Raw genomic sequence first — 24,772 nt, forward strand, 5'->3', positions numbered from 1 at the left:
AAATCTCGGCATCAGCATGCCCATGTCCCTGTTTGTAATGCAGTCACATAGCTGCAACAGTTTCTATTTTCCCTCGTAAGTCCTCATGTCAGCTGTAATTCATTAAGGAAGTTGTTCAAGCCAAATTAAATTTTCCAGAAACTGCATCATCTGACATAAAGGAACTCTGCTTTGGCAATAGATGCGGACTAGCTAGTTTTTAAGCATTACTCTTTTAATCTCATATAATCCTGCAACACATACACAACGCACATTGTATTCTCTACAATAATCAGTGTGAACTAGCACATTATTGCTTCAAGGAACTTTATGATGGTTCAGTCATCATAAGACATCTTTCTAAACATTGTTTCAACTCTGTATTTTGCCTTATTTTGAACCAATAATATGCCATGATTTTTGGATTGAATAGCTTTTTAGAAAAGCTGATTCTTTTTAAGGTATTTCGACATCTACGGAAAAACCTGAAGTTGCAAGAGACTGATCAGAAAGGCATAAGCATGTGCTTCGTGTAAAAGGTGAGAGATGGTTGTACAAGAAGCTCTCCCTTCACCACAACCCTACTGGAATCAATGTAAGAGCTGGAGTTGAGAATGGAAGCCATTTGGAGTCTGTGTTTCATGGACACCAAAATGTCCCACTGAATTACTGAAAATGAGAGCCACTAAAGGGGTAAAGACACGCAGGGTAGGCTCTGGTTCTCTAGTTCCTGCTTCAAACAGAACAGTTCTCTCTGGGTCTGCAACCGTGACATGTCCCTCTCTCATAGGACCCACACAGTCACACATTACATGTTGACATCCTCAAACTGTCCTTTGTACTGTGAGCACCATCAGCTGAAGCAATGGTATGGTCACACACACACTGGCCAAGGACAGGTTAAACTTGGCAGCTGTTGCCATGCTTTTCTGGACAGCAATGTTTCTCTATTTTTATGAGTGTGCACATATATTTCAGTCTTCCTCATATTTTATACAAACATAAATGAAATAAAACATGAAATGTTGACACTAGTAATAAGCATAGGCCTCAAATATAATATAATTATAAATCTAAACTAGGCATATGGAAAGAGTTCATTTTAATTACAACTGAATATCTCAATGGCAATGTTTTACTTGGGTAGAGAGTAAAATAAAAGATGTATGAAACTGTAGGAAAATATTGTCAAATATTATGTTTAAGCAGTAAGATATAATTAGAAATTACATGTTAAGCTTTTTTTGGACTGGGACTTCTTGACTTACTATGTGTAAATCTATCATTCAATTTTTCCTTTGAGAATAGAGGGGGCTGTCTATTGTGCCACACCATAATAGTATTTTATTTCTGAAGGCACCAAAATGTTACCAATGACATATCTATTCCAATATCCTGAAGTAATAATTAAGAAATAGGAAGCCCAGAAAGTTAGAGTCTAATCTAAGCTTACAAAGCAGGTAAGCATCAGCAGTCTTCCCCTTACTTCACATCTACAATTGTGGAATCAAGTCCTTTCACTGCCTATTAATCAGGGTTCTCCAGAGAAACAAAATCCATGGTGTGGGTGTGGTGTGGTGTGGTGTGTGTGGTGTGGTGTGTGTGGTGTGTGTGTGTGTGTAGAAGGGGAGACAAGAGGAGATGAGAAAGTGAGAGACAGAGAGAGAAAAAGAGAGAGATTTTAAAGAACTGGTTCATGCGATTGTGGGGGCTGCAACTCTGGAGTTTTTAAGGAGGACTGCAGGCTTGAGGCCCAGAGAAGAGCTGATGTAGTTTAAGCCCAAAGGCAGTCTGGAGGAAGATTTACCTCTTTCTTAGGGGACCGCAGTCTTTTAAAGTCTTCAACTGATTTGATGAGACACACCCACATTATATAGAGTAATCTGATTTCACTCAAAGTCACTGATTTAAATGAGTGAGCTCATTTAAAAATTATCTTCACTGCAACATCTAGACAGATGTTTGACCGACTAAGTGAGAACCATGGGATAACCAAGTTGACACATAAAATGAACCATCAAATAGCGCTAAAAGATTCTATTCTTGAAAAAAGTAAAAAGAGATGCTATCAACATTTTGATATACAACCACCCAAGGACTTAAATTAAATCCAAACACTGCAGCTAGGTTATTTTGCTTTGTAGCAGAAAAGGTTAAGTATGGAAAGTTGGAAGATGGGCTAGCTTATCCAGTAGCTAAAAAAAAAACATGGCTGCAATATAAATTTTACTTACTCTTTACAGCATAAAATTAATTTTCTCCCTGTTGATTTTCACTGATGTTGCATTTTTCAGGTTCATGTTATGCATATTTGGTCTTCCAGAATGTAGTTTTATCTTGTGTAAAAGGCCAATTTTTAACAAGCTCCAGAGAATTTTCAATAGGGCAAAAGGTGGTCAATGGAACAGATTGCCTGCTAGAATATATTAATTTATTACTGTAGTCTTCATTTGAAGATGTTTGTTTAATGACCTAGGAAAATGTTGCATAGATCCAAGCATAGGAACAATAATTTACTGGCAGACAAGTTTCACGCCACCACACTAACCCTAAAATAAATTATTCCATCACATAAGTACACATGGGGAAAAAAGATAGGTACATGGATTTAATTCCAAAGAAGTTACAATTTTATTTTAAGTCCTAAAGTACACTACCTCATGATTTTGATCACTTGGGCATGTAAGAATCACAGAATACAGCAACTTTAAAGGGTTCCCAGAGTGTTTCTAAGCTAAGGCTCTCATTTTCTAGATGAGCAAACCATTGCCCTTGATGAAAGTCACATAGCTCTTAGGCATGGACCCCATTGGAGAACTTGGTGTCTTGTGTTTTTTTTTCTACTACAATAGGCAGCTCCCCAGTGGGAAAGCTCTTAATCCAAGATGGTATTAATCAAATTTGTAGAAATATTACTAGTAAAAAGCATGCAATCAGGCAGTTTACCAACTAACTAACCATAAAAAAAGAATTCTCATATATTTTCACAATAAGATTTTTTTATGATGGAAATAATGGGAAATGGTTCTCAGGGAAACAGTGTATCATCAAACAACATTGAGGAAAATCTGGTAACATGACAACATAGCAGTTTGCAACCAGGTGAAGTGTAAGGAATCACTCATTAGGAAAGAAGATATTCCAAGGTTTTTAAATGGTGTGATAAAAATGTAACATTTAGTTTCCATGTACAATATGCTGAAAAACAAATCTGCAATTATATTGTATAATTCCCATTAAAAAAAACTAAAAGAAAACTTAGAATGTATCTGAAATAGAGTGTGTCCTCAATAAACACTTGACAGGGTGGAAAAGGTTTTTGAAGTAGTGCAGTTTATCATAACACTTAATTATTTTCAAGAAGCAAATGTAATTCTTAATATATCTGGAAAATCTAATTCATGAAAGATTCTTATTAAATTTTATTGATACGTTCCCTTGCCACTAGTAGCATCATTCAAAATCTAAGTGGACAGGTCAGGACTAACTCTGTAACATTGTTCTTACCCTTTTTTGGGGGGATCTAGTTCATTTTTTGTGCCCTCAAAACATCCATGCAGTAGGTAGTAAGAGGCAGACAGTGCTTACATGCCCTTCCCCCCAACATAAGGACAGATCTGTGATAACATGAACATGGTCATGTCATCAAGAGCTAAGATTTTCACATATACCATTTTCCTCAAGTGGCCTGTTTTCACTCTTTAAAAAGACCATAAAGCTCCCTCTTAAGATAAGGAGAGAGCTGGAGATAAGAACAGTTCCAACTTCCCCTTAGAGGGAGAGATTCTATTTAGAAGTTGGTTGTGTGACTTGTTTCTGTGTAAATAAATAACAACCAGGTAATTACTTACATTAACCTAGTTCATGATGGAAATATTAGTTATCATTTTTGGAATGTCTGAATGTCCTTTTCTTGGGTATGTAAGAATCATGGGATATGGTAACTTTAAAGTAAAAAAAGGATTGGGCAGCAAAAAAAATTATAGGTAGATGTTAGTGGTTTCTACCAAATTTTCATAAACATGGTATGACTGTATAAAATAAAGGTAATACAAATCCAAATGTGGACTTGTTTAATCGCCAGTCCATCTCCATTAAAAGTAAAAAAAAAAAAAAAAAAAGAAAAGAAAAGAAACAAATCCACCCATAGTGAAAACAAAGACTCGGTCAGTATATCCAGTTCCATTTTGGTTTCTATATTATGTATATCTTGGTCCTTGTTAAAGTATTAAAATATCTGCCCTTACATTTCTCAGCCTCAGGTTATGACAGAATAATGACCCACTATGGTATCAGATGACTTCATCCCTCACACTGCTGTCTTTCCTGACACTGCTGACACTGTGGACTATATTACTTCATGACTTCAACATAGACGTACACTGCATGCTCCTAAGCTGGAAGAAACCTTGGAGACCATAATCCATAATTTCAGATAAAAAAAGAAGAAGGCCCAAATGGAATGGCTCATTCAATCATTCTTTAAATTAATAGGGGCAGTAAGAATAAACTTGGTTTTCATGAATTTCTGGCAGAAAATTTCCAGAATATAAATATAGAAATATATTTAGAGCATAGCTGGAATATTACTGATTGACACCACCCCACAATTCCTTCTTTGGAAAACCCGGATTCTTATTACAAAGCCATATTCCCAGACATATTCCTGTTTCACAGACACATGGGCAAATCTAATTATAAACAATAGCAATGACTTCCACCACTTTTGTAACACAAATACCAAAACTGAACCATCTTAAAAATGATATTTAAAGTTCTTCTATAAGTATTTGGGTATATAAAAAAGCATTTTGTAAAGAATTGTTTAGTTTTCTTGATATTCATTTTTAATGTGAACTGCATATAAAAAGGATGATTAAATGAATGTATCTCTATGCTACTTCTCAGTATTTCCTACTGTATTTTTAATACAGTTAAAAAAATAAACTATGAATTCCAGTCAAGATAGTGGCATAGGCGGACATGGCTATCTTTAACCCACAACCACATCAAAATTACAACTAAAATACAGAACAACCCATTAATCACTCAGAACAGTCAGAAATTGGGTTAAACGAAAATCTGACAACTATGGAATTAAAGAAACCACATCATACAGACTGGTAAGAGGGGTGCAGTCATGAAATGGGCTTGTCCCATATCCACATACAGTAGATACAAACTCAGGAGGGCTATCTCAGGAGAGAGGAGTCTGAGCCCCACACCAGGGATCCCAGCCCAGGGTTCCAGTGCCAAGAAGATAAGTCTCGCCCTAGCTGGTGTAGCTCAGTGCATTGAGTGCAGGCTGCGAACCAGGCATCGCAGGTTCGATTCCCAGTCAGGGCACATGCCTGGGTTGCAGGCCACAGCCCCCAGCAACCACACATTGATGTTTCTCTCTCTCTCTCTCTCTCTCTCTCTCTCTCTCTCTCTCTCTCTCTCTCCCTCTCTTCCCTCCCTAAAAATAAATAAATAAAATCTTAAAAAAAAAAAAAAGATAAGTCTCCACAACTTCTGGCTACAAAAGCCAGTGGGGATTGAGTCAGTGGAAGAAATTTCTAGCGTCCCAAGCATTTCCTCATAAAGAACCTACACACATACTTACTCAGATTTACTCTCTCTGAGCTCAGGCACCAGGGTAGCCCCTGAAAAGGCACTAGTGACATAGAGGGAGAAACTGAAGTGTCTGGCTTTCAGGTGAGCAGAGGCCATTGTCCCTTTTCTAAACCCTCGCCCCACAGAGCCATCAAGCTAGTTCCATATCTAGACTCTATCAACCTAGCTAACATGGTTTGACCCACCATGGAGATCCTCAGACACTCTGTCCCACCCAACTTATGGGCCCACCAATGCTGCTTTTCCATATGAATGACTGGTCTTGACTCAAGCTTCACAACTCCCTAAATCCTATCAAACAAGCATCCGCTGGCTTCAGTGAGCCTGAGCCCTGGCACTAGCAGCATCCAGCCTAGATTCACAGCTTTGTTTCACCCGGGAATCTCCAAGCCCAGCACAAGAAGCAGCCATCTCAGATTGCTTTATACATCAGGCAGGGTGCCCTGGGAAAACACAGGTGGAGACTGACCTTGTCCTATACTACCATGGAAGCACCAGAGCCAGTGTACACGGTGGATAGCTACAGATCATTTCAATGCACCACTACCTGGCCCCTGCAAAGCTGATCCTCCATGGAGAGTGGAGATTGGTGGTAAGTGGCCACAGCCAGTCCTTGCATCTTATTGGCCTGGGTAAATCCCTCCCACTGACTTGCCAACAGTAACCAGGACTCAACTATAAGAGGAGGGTATATTCAGCCCACATGAAGGGTGCACCTCGACTACTCAGCTTCAGTGACAGAGGACGCTGTGCCACTGGACCCTACAGGACACCTACTACATTAGGCCACACTACCAAGAAACAGAGTCAAAGCAGCTCTACCTCATACACAGGAACAAACACAGAGACACTGCCAAAACAAGGAGACAAAGAATCATGGAACGAATGAAAGAACAGATCAACACTCCAGAAAAAGAGCTAAATGAAATGGAGATAAACAATCTACCAGATGTAGAGCTCAAAACACGAGCAATAAGGATGCTCAAGGAACTTAGTATGGACCTCAATGGCATAAAAAAGATCCAGTCAGAAATAAAGGATACACTAACTGAAATAAAGAACAATTTACAAGGAAACAACAGTAGAATGGATGAAGCTGAGAATCAAATCAATGATTTGGAACATAAGGAAGCAAAAAACAACCAATCAGAACAAGAAAAATCTTCAAGAAAAGAAGGATGATATGTATAGCCTCTAGGACAACTTCAAGAGGTCCAACATTCACATCACATGGGTGTCAGAAAGAGAAGAGAAAGAGCAGAAAATTGGACATCTATTCAAAAAAATGATGAAAGAAAATTTCCCTAATTTGAAGGAAATAAACAAGCAAGTCCAGAAAGCATAGACAGTCCCAAACAAGATGGATGCAATGAGGCCCACTCTAAGACACATCATGATTAAAATGCCAAAGGTGGACTTCTGGCCATGATGGAGGCAAAGGTGGACAAACCGTACCTCCACACACAACCAAGATTGGAACAACAACAATTTAGAGTCAGAATAACATCCAGAACTGACAGAAAATTCATCTGAATGGAAGTTGGTCAGCCAAGAAGTTGAAATAGACCCATTCATCCAGACCGGTAGGAGGAGCAGAGACGAGCAGCCAGGCACAGGTCATGGCACTGAGAGCAGAGAGAGTTGGGCGTATAAGGCATCCTTATGGAGAGTTGGGCATGCAGGATCGCAGTGGGTGGACCCTGAGTACACAAGCGGCAGCTGGCAGACCCAGTGAGGCAGTGATTGTGCAGCAGGGCAGAGCACACAGCCCAGGATCCCAGGGAGGGGACTGGGGTCCCACAGAGAGCAGAGCTACCGCCATTGTTCCCTCCCATCCCTGCCCCCACATACAACTTCATAATCTAGCAAGTGGGGTGCCCAGCCCTGGTGAACACCTAAGGCTCCACCCCTCACCATAACAGGCATTACCAGACCAAAAAAAGAGAGAAAGATGGCTCAAACAAAAGAACAAATCAATGCCCTAGAACTCAACCTTTTAAGCGACTGAGAGATAGCCAACCTATCAGATGCACAGTTCAAAACACTGGTGATCAGGAAGCTCACAGAATTGGTTGATTTTGGGTGCAAATTAGATGAACAAATGCAGGTTACCATAAAAGAAATGAAGGAAAATGCAGAGAGAACCAATAGTGATGGGAAGGAAACTGGGATTAAAAACAATAGAGTGGACCAGAAGGAAGAAAGAAACAACCAAACAGGCAAAAGAATGGAGAAATAAGAATTCAAAAAAAAAATGAGGAGAAGCTTAGGAACCTCCAGGACATCTTTAAACACTCCAACATCCGAATTATAGGGGTACCAGAAGGAGAAGAGGAAGAGCAACAGATTGAACACGTATTTGAACAAATAATAAAGGAGAACTTCCCCATTCTGGCAAAGGAAATAGACTTCCAGGAAGTCCAGGAAGCTCAGAGAGTCCCATAGGAGTTGGACCCAAGAAGAAACACACCAAGGCACATCATAATTACATTAGCCAAGGTAAAAACGAAGGAGAGAATCCTAGAAGCAGCAAGAGGTAAGGGTACAGTAACCTACAAAGGAGTTCCCATCAGACTCTCAGCTGATTTCTCAAAAGAGACCTTCCAGGCAAGAAGGGGCTGGAAAGAAGTATTCCAAGTCATGAAAGACAAGGACCTATATCCCAGATTGCTCTATCCAGCAAAGCTTTCATTTAGAATGGAAGGGCAGATAAAGTGCTTCTCAGATAAGGTCAAGTTAAAGGAGTTCATCATCACCAAGCCCTTATTTTATGAAATGTTAAAGGGATTTATCTAAAAAAGAAGATTAAAAAAGATGTATAGTAAAAGGACAGTAAACTCACAATTATTAACAACCACACCTAAAGCAAAACCAAAAGAAACTAAGCAAACAACTAGAACAAGAACAGACCACAGAAATGGAGATCATATGAAGGGTTAGCAACAGAGGAGTGGGAGGAGGAAAGAGGGGGAAAAGGTTAAGAGAATAAGTAGCATAGATTGTAGGTAGAAAATAGACAGGGGGAGGGTAAGAATAGTATGAGAAATGTAGAAGAAGCTAAAGAACTTATAAGTATGACACATGGACATGAACTAAAGGGGGGGGGATGTGGGTGGGAGAGGGTGTACAGGGTGGAGGGAAGTGAAGGGGGGAAATGGGACAACTGTAATAGCATAATCAATAAAATATATTAAAAAATAAAATGCCAAAGGTTAAAGATAAAGAGAGAATCTTAAAAGCAGTAAGAGAAAAGCATTTAGTTACCTACAGGGGCGTTCCCATTAGACTATCAGCTGATTTTCAAAGAAACTTTGCAGGCTAGAAGGGATGGTAAGAAGTATTAAAAGTGAAAATATGAAAAGCAAGGACCTACAACCAAGATTGGTCTACCAGCAAAACTATTGTTTAGAATCGAGGGGCAGATAAAGAGCTTCCAACACAAGAAAAAAAAAAAAAAAACTAAAGGAGTTCATCACCACCAAACCATTATTATATGAAATGTTAAAGGGACTTAAGAAAAAGAAGACCCAAACTATGAACAAAATGGCAAAAAATAGATATCTATCAACAATTGAAAAAAAATAAACAAACAAGAACTGAGATAGAATCATTAATATGGAGAACCTTTTGATGGTTGCCAGCTGACAGGGGGTGGGGAGGGATGGGTGAAGAGGGGGGAGGTTAAGAAGTACAAACAAATAGTTACAGAATAGCCATGGGGATGTGCTATACTGAATAGGAAATGGAATGGCCAAAGAACTTATACACATGACCCATGACCCATGAACATGAACAATGGTGAGGGGATTTCCTGTGGGAATGAGGGTGCTGGGTGGATGAGGGCAAAGTGGGAAAATCAGGAAAACTGTAATAGCTTAATCAATAAAATCAATTAAAAATAAATAAAAATAAATAAACCACACAAATGTTCAATTGTGCACAGTATACAGACCAGATATCAGATTATTCTACTCCTCAGAATATGGCTATTGGGCAGTATTTTATTTTTATTTTTTAAAATAGCTTGTTTTGAGGTGTAATTGATGTATAAAGAAATTGGTCATGTTTAAGGCATACAGTTTCTTGACTTTGGGCATATGGCATACACCCATGAAATTACCACAATCAAAATAATACTAATATCCATCACTCTCAAGTTTCCCTCCTGCATCTTTGATTTTAATTTCTTGTGGTAAGAACACTTAACATGAAATCTACTCTCTTAATTGTTAACTACAGGCACTGTGTTGCACAACAGATCTCTAGAACCTACTCTCATCTTGCATAACTGAGACTTTATGTCTGATTAACAACAACTCCACACTTACCCCATACCACCAGCATGTAACAACCACCATTCTACTCTGTTTCAATAAGTGTGACTATGTTAGATACTTCATGAAAGTGGAATCATGCAGTATTTGCCATTCTGCAGCTGGCTGGCTTATTTCACTTAACATGACATCCTCTGGGAACTCACAACTCAGAACAACTCACTGAACATGTGTGGTGTGTCTGGGGACGAGGGAGGCAGGTGATGACAAATCAAACTGATAAAATAGTGATAATTTTTAAGGTTTAATAGCAAATACATGGAAGTTAATTTTACTCTTTTTTCTACCTTTGTGGTTGTAAATTTTCAGAATAAAAGAAATAACCACTCATTGAATTTCATACATCCTTCTATTCTGTTCAAATAGATTCATTTTTTTCCGTTCAATAGATCATAGATAATCCAGTGTTAGATCTTCAATTTATGGTTTCACTCAGTAACTTTCCTCCAGTCTTTTTCCTCCGGAAACTCAATTTTTTCCTTTGATTCATCCTTTGTTCTTTTGTGTAAACACCAATATTTATGCAGGTGCATATATGCTCCACCTTTAAAGCACATTTCAGCCAAAATTACTGAGTGACAGAGACCTCAGTTTATCTTGCTCCTTCTTCTTTGTTCAGTGGAAGGCTACCCTCATAACTTCTCTGACGTCTGCTTCTGATTGCTATATAGTGATTCTTAAGGATAACTGATTCACTTATGGTTTCACTCATTCATTTATTCAATCCATGTTTGCTGAGTATAAACTAAATGCTAACACTGTGCTAAGAGCCACATACACAAAGAAAAATAGGATGCGATTTACATCATTTCCACCCAATATTAGGAAGCACATCAATAGCAGGGTGAAGCAGACAAAATATCCTGAAGGAAGTACTTTTGAGGATAATAGTAAAAATATAAATCCATGGAAGGAGGCACTGTAGACATACAGCACAACCCAAAAAGAAACATAAAACAAACAAGGTAGTGTATTCAGAGAACTATTAACAGTTAACTTTTAGTACATCAGGAGGTGGGAGGTACAGGATGACTAGAGATGAAGCCATTGATCTAGCAAGGGCAAGATAACAGAGAGCTTCATATCACATGTTAAGGATCTTGGACTTTATCCCATAGGTAATTAGAAACCAAATGTTCAAACAAGTAAATGATGTGATCAGATTTCCATTCTAGATAGATCATGGTGGCCACTCCATGCAGGATTGATTTCAAAGGGATATAGGTGGAAGCACAGTTACAATAGTCCAGATGAGAGATCATAAGGACTTAATGTAGGGCAGTGAAAAATAAGAATAAGGAAATGGGTGAAAATTGTTTTAAAAGTTAAAGTATAAATTAAGCAGGGTTTAATATCCAATTAGTGTGGGGAATAGGAGTTCGTTCAGTGAAGGAAACAGAAAGGATTACTTAGTTGGCTTTTTTTGTTTGTTTTGTTTTGTTTTGTTTTGATTTTTAGTTTAATTGACCAGGTAAATGTTCGTGCTAGTAAATGATAAATACTAGAGGACAAAAGATGATCAATTATATAGATGATTTCAGTTTGGCATTTTTAAAATTAGTATTGTTTTATATGATAAGTAAAATAAAACATAAAACTTAGTACTGGGCCTGGCATAAAGTAAATGTTCCATACATGCTACCTATGATTTAGGAACTTGCAATGAATAAAGCAAGAGATGACCACAGGCAGCTGACTGCAAAAATTTTGAGATAGCTTGGAAACATCTAAAAAAAGATAAATTCAGAAGTCAGCACCATATTTCATACTATGATCCTACATATGTTAAACCAGAAAGAGTGTGTAAAAATATAAATACATGAAACAAAAATAAAATGACGACAAAACAATGGGTAAGTTCAGACCTTTGGCAAACACTAATTATGAAGTAAGCGGAGAGAAGAAACAGTGAGCTAATATTAGAGAATGAAATTCCACAGAATGTAAGGAAATAAGATTATGACAATGCAAAATAGAGTGGAGAGATCCAGTAAAATGACTGAAATACGATCACTTATATGCTTGTGTATGGAAAGGCATTAGAGAGCTAATTAAGAAGAGCTGCAATGAAGTGATGGTGATTGAAACCAGATTACAGCAGGTTTCACCAGAAAATGGGAGCTTACTAACCAGAAATAATTAGGGTACACCGAACTTTCAAAAAGTCTTAATAGAAGTAGAGAGAGTGGGGTAGGAATGGGGAAGAGAGAGAATAGATTATGGGACCTAAAGATATATTTTGTGGCTGAGGTAGTGATTTTGTATGCACAAGGCTGGGGTCTATTTACAGAAGACAAGAGGTGAGAGTTTGCACTTGACAGAGCTGAGGGCCAGAGGGAAAAGATGAAACTGAGGAAGGCAAATGAATGTAGAAAAGGACACAAAAGTAAAGTGAGTTTTTCTTACTTGATTATTTGAAGTACATCTCCAGTACCTCCACAGTCATATCATAACCTCCAATTTGTATGAGTCTCATAATCAGGGAGTTTAAGCTATTTAATACTCAAACTATTAATATGAAAACAAGTTAAATTCTTTAAAAACTATAAACCAAGTATTAAAAGCAAAAATTATTAAATCCATTCCTACTCTTTCTTACCAGCCTTGAATAATTATCCATTAACTATCAAACTGAGCTGATGCAAGAGAATGGCCTGGTTTACAACAGAAGTAGCTAAATTTTTTGAAATCATTGTTGGACTTGATTTTTTAAAACCCACCCTGAAAATATTTAAAGGGTTATATTCCAGAATATTATAATTACTTTATAATAAACTGTTAGTACAGAGTAAGTTTTCCATCCCTCATGTTAATTATGGAAATAAGTATTTTTCCTAAAATATAAATGTCTGTATATATAAAGCCATGATATTAAAAATCTAGAGTAAGTTCTATCTCCAAATAAGGCTTTAAAAACAATATAGTAAACTTGTTTTACCAGTGAGATTTAACACTTTTCAGACTGACTATTGTAACTGAGTTAAACCAGAAGATGAATCAATGCTATTCTGTATTAAACAGATGTTTTTATCATCCAACTTTTTAATTAATCATATAAGAGGAGTCTCCCCAAGGAACGGAATTATCTCAAGTCCCACACTTTAAGGAACTGAAATATTTTTTTTTCCTCTGTGAGTAATATCACTACAAATTAGGTTTTTAAAAATAATCTCCAATGTCGCCTTGCTTTGCTTTTCTAGATGAAACAAAGAGCAATCAAGAGAAAAGGAAATTATCCCAAGAAAACATCAAGATAAGCATGTGGTAGTAAAGCCACAGAAAAGTGCTCAGAGGTGAGATTTATAACTTGGCAGACAAGAGGCCTGAACATGACATTTTTAAGACAGTGATTTAGTGCCATAGGTTTATAAGCAACATTATTAATGCCTCCAAATGAAAACAACACTAAGAAACTGCAATGACACAGTGGTCTATATTCACATTACAATACTGTCTGTTTAATTTCCTACAGGGAGCACTTAAAACTGTAATACAAAACAGTCATTTCTAGGTAAAAATCCTACCGGGAAATGATACACCCATAGTTTTGGGCAGACAATATGTCTACGAAATTGTATCAACTTACAAATTATAAATTCCTGCATCTAACCAACTGGGAAATGCACATTCCAATGTATTTCTAACTGCAATATTAATCTTCTACATCCCAATGTAGTAAGACAGCCAGATTAAATATTTTTAAAGTCTCTGTTATACATTCAGATTTTACACTAAAACTATTCCCATCCTAGAAAAGATTCTAATTAATTAATTAATTAATTCTAGGGATGGCATTTTCCAGACCTTTTTAAGCACTTAAAAAATCTTAAATTATTTCACCTATTTTTGTCATGAATTGAATCAGTGCAATTGGGTTAGACCAAATTTACATTAGACAACTTAGTAATGTTGAAAATCTAATAGGCTAAAAAAAATAAAATACATAATCAAGCAAACAGTGTTGCCTAAACCAAATGATAACTTTTATCTTGTCAAATATCAATGGAATATGTTTATAACGCATTTTTGTAAGCCATGCTTGGAAATGCCTACATTGCCCCATTTCACTTGTAAAAGAAAGCTGGTTCTTTTCCAGACCTTTTGCCAAATCTCTGAAGAAATTCACCATTTAGGAATTTCTTTAGAAAGCATAAAACTCATATTTAACAGCTTGTATTGCAAACTGTCACAAAGAAAATTGTTGACAATAAAAAGTAATAATAATAACATTGCTGAGGCTAAGCCAAGAAAATGCAGTAAAATAATCACTGGTTGATTAAAATTGCACATTAAGCTGAATAATGGGGTGAGCAGGCCTGCATGATCATAAAGAAACAATTCATACTCCTCAAAATTTTTCTTTCTTTCTCCCATAAAATTGAGTTGTGAAGAAAGTCTCTTTTTGATGTAAGAAAAGAAACAGAAATATTTTAAAATAATAACTTTAAATCTCGTAACTTCTAAGATTCTTTTCTTTTAAACTAAAAGAAATGGGAACAACGTAAGCATCTTTCGGGATTCACAGAACAACAACACAAAAAGAAGTCACAATGGTGTCCACACAAATTCCTATTAGTTTATTGAAGAATACATCTATCAGGTTAGGTCTAACCCTGTAAACACATGATTATTTCATTGGGGAAAAAATGAGAAATGAAAACAATACAAAATAGATATTTTAAAAGAATTAAAATTAGCAAATGAATTAACATAGATGTAAATTAATGGCATGGAACAATTACTCAAAATAAACGTCAGTTTATCAAAGTTCATCAGAATTTAAAAAGAATCATTATTTGTTACCTATTATTCATAATGTTGGTCATACCCAACTCTTAATTTGAATATGAAGCTCACTAAAGAAAAAACGTTGGTATTTTTATTCAATTAATAGGCAAATAAATGTATGAGTAAAATTTCCTAAGCAATGGAGAATCTGTCTAAAAAGTCTCTCTGTGACACTGTCGAACAATAGAAATGTTTATTGAACATATATTCTGGTTAATAGAACATTGTTCAGAGAATTAAAAAATACAGTTATTTAATACTATTTAAAATGGATATTTTCTATCTATGAAATCAATATCTAACATATATAATGAGACAGACAATATTACTAAATTCAGTAAAATTTGCTATTAAAATATGATTATTTTATTCTTTTGAATGTGCTACCCAAAGCAATTAGATAGGAAATAATATAGTAAGTACAGATATTGATAAATAGCACATGATCATTTTTGATATGAGCAGTTAAGTAGCAACCTAAAAAAATCAACTAATCAACTGACAATTAATAAGAATATATAAAAGAGTATTCAAACTGAGTAAGTGAAGTGTTGTCCTTTTGTGTATACCAGCAGCCAAGAATACAAAGAAAACAACTAATTGTTTATAGCCACAGAAACATAAAATATACAAAAGAGTAAAAACCATGCAGGGCCAATTAGGAAGCAAAACACAGACATGTGTGCACGTATGCTCAGACACACACACCATGAAAGAGCAACAGCAACTATTAGCTGAGTGGATGGAAAAATGCACGGCATACTGTGCAATGAGGTTACTTCTGGTTATAAAGATGATTTTAAATCTCCACCTATTAACCAAATGTTATCCAATTAAATTCCCACTTCCACAAATATACCTTCATCATTTTTAGCATTAGATTTTTGTCTTTATAGACCATATTGAAATTCTAAGTGATTTCAAAATTAACAGTACTGAACACATTTATACATAAGAAAGCCTACTCTTCATAAATTCAAAGAATATAGTAACATCTTGGGTATTATTCAGATTTTTTATGTTTAATTCAGACTGAAAAAAACTTACAAGTTAACCTTTGTATGCCCCCTTTTCATTGCTCCCACAAATGGCCATTACGACAGAAACTACAAAAAAAAATAGCTGTCCGTCAAAATGAAAGGTCATGTTGACAGTGAACACAATCTATGTGTGCTGAAGGATCAATACATTTCCAACAGTCTTGTCCAGCTCTCTTCCTTCTGGATCATTCTTCCATGGGATAACTTGCAAAGCCAATCACTATTTTCAATTATTCCACTTACATATGAATTATATTTTTTAAAAAAGTGGTCAAAAAGAGAAGGGAGCTCTCAACCTTATTCCCCATCCCACACTTCCCCACAGACATTTCTGGCACTCCCTGGACTAAACCTAAATTTGAAAGGTTTCTTTCTAAGGCTTTTCAATTATTTCGAACCACAACCTTGTTTGACAAACAAACAAACCAAAAAACTTTCTCCAGAGGTCCTGGGACATTTTCTTTGTGTACTTACCTTTTTTCTGAAATCTAACTCAGCTGAGAATCAAAGCCCAAGTCTTATCAATCTGAGTTGCTAAATGCCTCAGAAGACATTAAATAGTTAAATGCTATGGACTATTGCATTTCATTCTCACAGTTGTGCAACATTCAAAACAAAAGTTCAGTTGCTAGCATTTGATCACCTGATCCTCTCATCTGCGTTTGCACATGTGGATGTGTGTATACGCACGTGCGTATGAAATTGGTGGCCTTCCCTAGTCCAGGAAATTGTGTTGGTTTACAATGCACATTTTTCTTTTCAGTAACACTTGTCACAGTAAATATCTATTCAGATGCAAAAGTATAATAAACAATAATACTTATTAAATAAAATTATTTTATGGAACTAATTGCTAAAAAATGATTAAGGCCCCTTCATTAGAAACAAACTCATGTTTATCGTAGTAACAGCATATTTTAAAAAAGACTTTATTTCTTTATTTTTAGAGAGACGGGAAGGAAGGGAGAAAGAGAGAGAAACATCGATGTGTGAGAGGAACACCGATCACTGCCTCTCCGGGAAGGAAACACAACCCCGGCATGTGCCCTGACCGGGGGTCTAAAAGTCAACCTTTGTGTGACAACACCCAACCAAGTGAGCCACGCTGGTCAGGGCAATCAATAGCAGCATCATTTTATCACCTTGAATCACATCTACTTCAAACTAAGACTTTACAGGCTGAAAACCCTATACTTGTCACTATGTAAGTAAACTATGTGTATTTGTCACTATGTATATAAACAGTGTCTTCCCTTGAATCGCTTCAGTTTGCTCTCCTTTAGACTATCCTCAGCCCCTAGATCAGACCTGAGCACAATACGCCACCTCCTCTGTTGCCTCCCAGGCCATCTGCAGCTAAAATGGCTCAATGAATCACTCTCATGAATCATCTGTTTACATTTATTAAGATAACAGAGAACAAACGATAACAAAAGTGTGTATTATCTAAATGATGAATACGCTACTAGAAGCCACACAAGATATCAATGAAATGTCAGGAAGGCAATATGGGACTATGTCTGACCTGTCAAAAGTTATTTCCAAAATAAATGGACCTTGGGCAGCATGGCCAATGCTTTCATTTTGACTGTCTTTATGATCAAAGCAAATCATTGCATGATGGATTCAGCTGTTTCAATCACAATGAGGAACAAAATGAATGGATTAGATGTTCAGCTGTCCTGATCATCCAAAAGAAATAGATATGGTCTCAGAATTTAAAAAAAAGTTGCTGTGATCTGGGGATATCTGAAAGTGAGTAAAATCGTACCTTCATATGGAACAAATAGTCCACAGATTATAACCAGTGCACCAGTTACAGTCACCCTCTATCAAATTACCTGAATCTGGATCCCGTAACTGGAATGGGATGATATTTTAAAAATCACTACCATCTACTGAAGACTTACTGTTTGCCATCAGTTAGTCTCATACTTCATGTTTTCATTCAGCCATTTCTTACAACAATCCTCTAAGCCGAGTACTGTTACCACCCAAAGTTTACTTGGGTAGACTGCTATAGGGCTTACTACTGTCAAACCTTAATCCCTTCATCCTATGATTATAACACTTAATTGAAATAAACATTGAACAATAAATTGTTAATTTCTATTTATACTGATGTAAATACAACAATAAGCCTTTTAACTCCAATAACTGAATTATGAAAAGTGAATATAATATTATAGTTAATTATTTATGATGTCAATGTGCAATAGTATATGCTAATACAATAATATACACACTAATAACACAAAATCAGCCTCGGTTTATTGAAAATATTGAGGAGAAGGGATCACAGATTATACCAAATCACAGGTAAAATTTCCCTATATCCAATTCTCAATTATCACAGCATACATAAACCATAGAAAAGGCACAGGAAAAACTGGGCATTCTTGCCAGCAGGCCTTAACCTTAGACAGCTTCTTATTGCTAGATTCTTTGCACTTAAAGGAGGATCAGTCAAGCATCAGGGCTGGGTCCCAGGTGAAACATAAAGGAAACCCTCCCTTCCTCAATCAGAACAAGTACAAGGTCTAAGCAGTGTTTTGCCCATAATAATTAAAGAGCAAAGCAGTATGATGCTCAGAACTGGTGACACCTGCCTCAATCCAATTACCTGACTTTGACCATAAATGGAGTGAAAGTAATGAAGTGAGAACTAATTTACACCCTTAGAGTATAGGAGGCCTTTCTAACAATGTCATAGGAGCCAGAACCATAAAAGAAAAAAATCAATAAAGTCAATTACTTAAACTCCAATTTTCTGCACAGCCAAAAGCACCATAAAGAAAAATCAAAAGAAAAATGACAAACTGTGAAAATACTTGCCATCCCTCTAATATATTACAGACAATAGCAAATTTCCCTAATATATAAAGAACTCACAGAAATCAAGAAAAAGACTAGCAAGGGAAGCGTGGAAAACTATGTGACCAAACTGTTTGCCCATAAACATAAGATCTAAGTGGCTCCTAAACACACAAAATAAAACCCCACATACTCACAATGAGTACAATGTAAATTAAAATTATACTGACATATCAGATAACAAAAAATTCAACAAGAAAAAATATTTTATGCTCTTAGTGAAGATTTTGGAGAAATGACTATCTTGCCTTAATGGTGAAACAATAATTTCTGTAACCGGTATGAAGAAAAATGTAGCAATATCTAACATAATTACAGATGTATGTACTTTTTGAAATGGTGATAACTCTAAGGACATTTATCTTACTGATAATTTTTCACACTTGTGAAATGAAATTTGTACAGGATTATTACAGATTGCCACAGGAAAGAGACTGGAAACCATATTAAGAAGAAACTGGGTCAAGAATATTCTACTCACATGGCTGAATATGACCCACCTACAACAAAGCACAAGAAATCTCCTTATGTACTAATGTCAGTATGCATGCTACACTGCTTTTTATATGATAAGCATGCGTTTATTTTAATATGCTTAAAATTATACCTGAAAGGATCCCCCCAAAACTAGTAATTTGGGGGATTTCTGTGGAGAACTAAGAGGCAGGAATATTTTTACTAAAGGCACTTTAAAAAATTGTGAATATTGAACAGTGTGGATGTCAACTACTTAAACAATTTCATTTAGAATAATGATCTGGTTTTCAGAGTCAAAAAACAGTGCTCCATTTATTCACTGATTAGGAGACTGAGACTTGCCTTACATGAGGCTGAATAAAAATTCATTGAGTCTCCTTCCAGCAATGTTGTTCATCTTAACCAAAAAAATGTTAAGGAGGAATGAAACATACATACACTTGATCCAACATTCTTGTTTTATACCCTTGAACTCTCCAAAAGCCCTTTGATGCCCCATTATTTAGTTATACTTGTATAGAACAGAGCATTTTTAGCATCACCTGGGACAAACAGGGACTAAGGAAACATGTCTCAGAGAAAGCATTTTTCAATAATGATATATTTCTCCAAAAGTTTTAATAAGAACTATGTCATGATCTGTAAACAAAACACACAACATAAAATGAAAGGTAACTTTGATTCATTTTTATAGACATACATATTGCAAAATGTAACTTCAGAAACTAGAGTTTAAGAGGAATCTCTTTGCAGGGAATAAAATCTATAGTTAGAGTAATTATCTGGTAGCCAGCACAATAAATTACACTTTAAATAAACTGAATGTAAGGAAATGAAATTGTAAATTAAAGTTGAAATCCTGCTTCCACATTTATTTCATTGAACTCTCTTCAGCTTACCTGTAAACCAGAGTATGCAGAGTTCACCTACCTGTGTGTGACATAATAGCACCAACTATAGAAGCTCCACTGAAAGTTCTTTGTGCTAATACCAGTATTTTGAGAACTAAGGTGTGATCATTTCATTTAGATGCATTGTACTTGTTTAAATTGCTTTGTTTGTGCTTCCTTTCCATTGCTTGGGAGTCACATTTTAAACTTCACTTTGTCCCCCACTCAGATACTAGAAAGGAAATGCAGATCCAATGTGCAGGGCTAAGAAAGCTGAAGTGCATTTAGCTAGGATCAAAGTAAACTTGGGCCTTCTTCACGTAAGAGATTTTTGGACTTAATAAGGTTTTTTGACCTTTAGCTGTTTGTAGGTATTTTGTGGGTTTGTTTTTTTTTTTTACCTCCTTTTACTGGATTATCCAACTGTTTAATATATTCCCACAGAATCACTTGGCCTTTCAAAGTTTAAAGGACCTATTAGAAAAGAAGTTTGTGATAGACCATAATTTTACAGGAACAAATAAAAGGTCAAAGGACCCAAGCCCGGAGATGACAAGATAGTTCACTGGCAAATCAATACCAGGCTCTGTGTTGACCATGACGAGAGATTTATGAGCAAAGGGCAAATCATTCAGAGGGGTCAGGGAACTGTGTGCTCAGCCAACGCTGTCCTCTCTTCTCTTTCATCTCACCTGAAAATCCGCCTGCCCTGCATCACAGTTCTCAGTATAAATATTACAGGATATAAGTTTAAAGTCAGGCTCTACCATTTAAAATAATTTAAATGCAAGTTTTCCCATGTATTTTGAGTAAAATCAAGAAAGCATACATTCAATGAATAATATGGAAGTCATGATGGCCTCATGGTTTAACAGTTAATGAATCCAGCTTCCATGTGGATAAAGGTCTTAAAATTCCTTCAAACCAGTCACTGGAAAATGAAGAGTGTAGGGTTAAGTGCACCACCAAATAAGAGTGTGTATGATCTTAATGGGTCAATGCTATTTTAAAAGGTAGGTCGACATCTAAAGTAATTTTGTTAAAATAAAAAAACACTTTATTAAACATAAATTATACTTGGAAAATGTTACACAAAAAAATTATTCAAAGTTTTTATTTGAAAACTAAGAAACAAAATTAGAATTCTAAGACACTACCTATGGATTCACTTCAAAATAGTTGTATAGTATACAGGGGTACTTGCGCTGACTAAAAGGTAGCCCCTTGCAAATTTATTCATTGCTACGAATTAAGATGTGCTGTACATATAAAACTCACATGGATTTTGAAAACAGTATGGAAAAAGGATGAAGATCTCATCAATGATTGTTGCTTTAATCACACCTTAAAATGCCACTATTTTTAGATTTTGAGGTTAAATAAAATATATTATTGAGATTCTTTTCCCCTTTTTAAAAAATGTGGCCACTATAAAATTTAAAATTACATAGTTAGCTCACATGTGCACCTTACATTATACTTCTTTTTTCCTGTACATGTATGTCCTTAAGTGTGTGTAATATATATATATATATATATGTGTGTGTGTGTGTGTGTGTGTGTGTGTACACATATACAAATACACATAAATATGGATTTCTAAAGGAAAAAGTGCTTCTTGGAAAGGAACTGACTACATGATAAAAATACTTGCATGAAGTATGCAGAATTTTTTAAAAGAAGGCCACTCTAAAAACTACACAAACAAATGCAGTTTCTGAATGGCACAGGTTCAAGAATGGGTCACCAGAAGCTATGCATAATGCCCATAATGTCCTGGGAGCCCCAGAGGGGAAAGTGATAGCACGTCTACATGTTCTAATCCCCCAGTAGCACCGGCAGTCACTCTGGAAGACTGCAATAAGCTGCCTTTCCAGATAAGGTAATACAAGTGATTATAAAGAAAAGCTTTAAAATCCATGCAGTAAATCACTAAAAAAAACAATGTGCTAGGAATTGTTAAGGCAAGCAAATTATTTTTCCTGGGCTGTGGTAGCGTGTTCTATGCCGCTGGTTTGTAAAGGTGGCCTTTGGAGACTCTGAGAGATTGAAATTTAGCTTATTTTTTATATAGCGTCAACTAGACACTTAAATGAGCCCCAAAGATTTCTTTTCCTCTGCCAATGCTCTAAAATGAGGCTTCTTCCCACCACTAAACACTAGTGAGCCGGTAAGAAAGATATAAATGTGAATCAAATTTGTAATCTCTTCTGTAATTACAAACAAGCTGCATCAAGGAGTCCAGCTTTAGTTAAGTCACCAAAAAGTAGGAACGAGTGAGGTTTGGAGTGGTAACTGCCTCTTTGGAGGAAGTCTAGACAAACATAAAAACGAGAAGCTTTTCTTCTTGCCCAGACTTGAAGGTACATGTCAAATTTCACTAAAATGACCTTTAATCTTACAACTCATCAGTCACGTTTTACTGCACTGATGAATTAACGTAGCACACTGTTATGAAAAGGCATGCAAATTTGATCTCCCCACCCCAAGTAAACCCAAGTCCAGTCCGAAACATTTCCCTCCTCAGTGAAAATAATTAATACCATTTCCATTTTGATAATGGCATCTTTTTTACATGACCTTTTTTAGATGGAAAAAAAGTCCTTAGGCCTAGAGAAAATGTTACTTTTAAATTGAATTGTGGAAAATATAATATTTGATTCATAGATTCCACAACTATGAGATCATTTTAAAGATTCCAACCCTTGACTTTGCTGTTTCTTTTCTTTTCTTTTTTTTTTAATTGGTCTATCTCGACAAGCCTACACTATGTTCATAGTGTAGTTAAATACCGTGCATTGACTCCTGACATTATGCTGTTATTACCTTAAAATGGAAACATTCATTTAAAGTATATAAGTGGTGTACTTTTAAAGAACCTTTCTGTGGTTTTCCAAAAGCATTCCAAAGAGGTTACTTACGTTGCTTTGAAACTGGTTTGAGTTATGGGAAGGCCATAGCCTCAGACCAGCAGCTGAGACAGCAAAGGAGATGAAAGTTTCTAGCTCAAGATCCAAGGGGAAACACAGCTGCTACAGCTGGCCTGCTCAGATCTCAACGCTTCATACAACGATCGGGAAGGCGATAATGCTATGTCTCGGCTTGAAAAGTGCATTAATAAAAACAATCCTTATATAAGACAGGAAAACTGATTAATCAAATCTGGGCTCCAGGCTGAAAAATGAAATGATTAAAAAAAAAAGTGAAGGGGAAATCCTCTTAGATTCTTAGAGATATCTACTCTTGAGACATTATCTTGACTAAAAGACATCATACACAGGATGGAATATAACTTCTTAAGAAACCAAGTTTACCTTGGACAGGTACTTCTAAAGAGTTTCAAACTACTATAATAGAAAATTGGAGTTTGGCAAATGTGTACCTTCCAAAATAGGTGCCAGGAATGTCTCAGGCTACACTTTGTTTCCTTTTAATAGCTCTGCTGCAGAACACGTGTGCGAAGCTGGTAGATCGTCGAGATGAACTGTGCCAACGTGGGGAGAACCTGAAGCTGCACCTTAGAGCAGTTGTCTCAGGAGGACAAATGGGACCACAGAGCTCTCGGGGAAGCTATAGCAACATATCTAGATAGGGCACTTTTCCAAATTAATCACAGATACCAGAAAAATGGAAGACTCCTCTTCTCATATTAAAAACAGCTTCCTCTCACGGACTTCAAAGTTCTCAACAGCTATTATCTTATTAACCTCAACAACCTGGTTAGGCAGGTAAGAGTAGTATTATTATCCCTATTACTACACTGATTTTAAAGATAAGGGCCCTGGCTTGCTACGGGCATAAAATTTCTCTAAGGCCACACACTAACTTAAAGAGGAAAATAAAACTAGGCGAGCTCATCTTGCTTTAGAAATTCTTCACTGGTCATTAGCAGTGAATTCTGCTTTCAAGTAAAAGGAAAAGTTAAGATAATCAAATACATTATGTTTTATACATATAATTATCCTGTTTATGTATGTGTGTGTATAACAACAGTACATTTGGGGGAAAGGGCAACCTGACAAAATATTATAAAAATTATCAGATGATTAAGCAGGCTTCTGATTATTTTTTTTTTCATTTAAATTTGTCAAAAAGTAACATAAAACCAAGCTGTGCATTCAGAATACTAAACCTTGTTAGTTTTCTGCAAATGAACTATAGGACCATGGAGGACATAAGAAATATTCTCTGACTTTATGTTTTCTCAATAACCAAAGAAGTATGTTAGTTCTACTGAACTATTGCCTGCTTTAAAAGAAAAGGAGAAATCTATTGCCTATGTCTTCACCCTGTCTATAAAAATACACAATTTTAAAGATATATACATATATGTACATATGTGTGTACATATATGTATATATGTAAATATATGTGTGTATATATATCATAACATCAATAGGAAATATTTCCATTCAATCAACCATTCATTCAACTAAACCTGTTCTAGGTCCTGAGGATAAAGCAGTGAACAAAGGAGATGGAGTCCCTGCCCTTGTGGGGTAAGTGCTAAGGAGAAAAACGAAAGCAGGGTTAGGGTTTTAGAGAGTACAGGGTGGAGTACAGGTTCCTCTGCTACACAGATAATCAGAAAAGTCCTGTCTTCATGACTTTTGTGCAGAACAGACTAAAAGGAAGTGTAAGAGCGAGCCAAGGGGCATCTGGGCATAGAACTGTTTAAGCAGGAGTCCTGAGAGCCTGCAGAGAAGTGAGCCTAGTGAGAAAAACAAGGTCAGAGAGAGACCGAGGGAGGATGATAGAGAAAATGTCAGGTTGA

The 24,772-nt window shown here is 36.2% G+C and overlaps 1 protein-coding gene across 8 annotated transcripts in view; it reads right to left on the reverse strand.

Annotated features, from left to right (window-relative positions):
- The window catches only part of ROBO1 (roundabout guidance receptor 1), a 1,159,940-nt gene that overhangs the window by 208,931 nt on the left and 926,237 nt on the right, over window positions 1–24,772 (reverse strand). The gene's annotated exons all lie outside the window — the stretch shown is intronic.

The sequence above is a fragment of the Phyllostomus discolor genome, chromosome 2, assembly GCF_004126475.2.
Source record: "Phyllostomus discolor isolate MPI-MPIP mPhyDis1 chromosome 2, mPhyDis1.pri.v3, whole genome shotgun sequence".
In the NCBI taxonomy this organism is placed as follows: Eukaryota; Metazoa; Chordata; class Mammalia; order Chiroptera; family Phyllostomidae; genus Phyllostomus; species Phyllostomus discolor.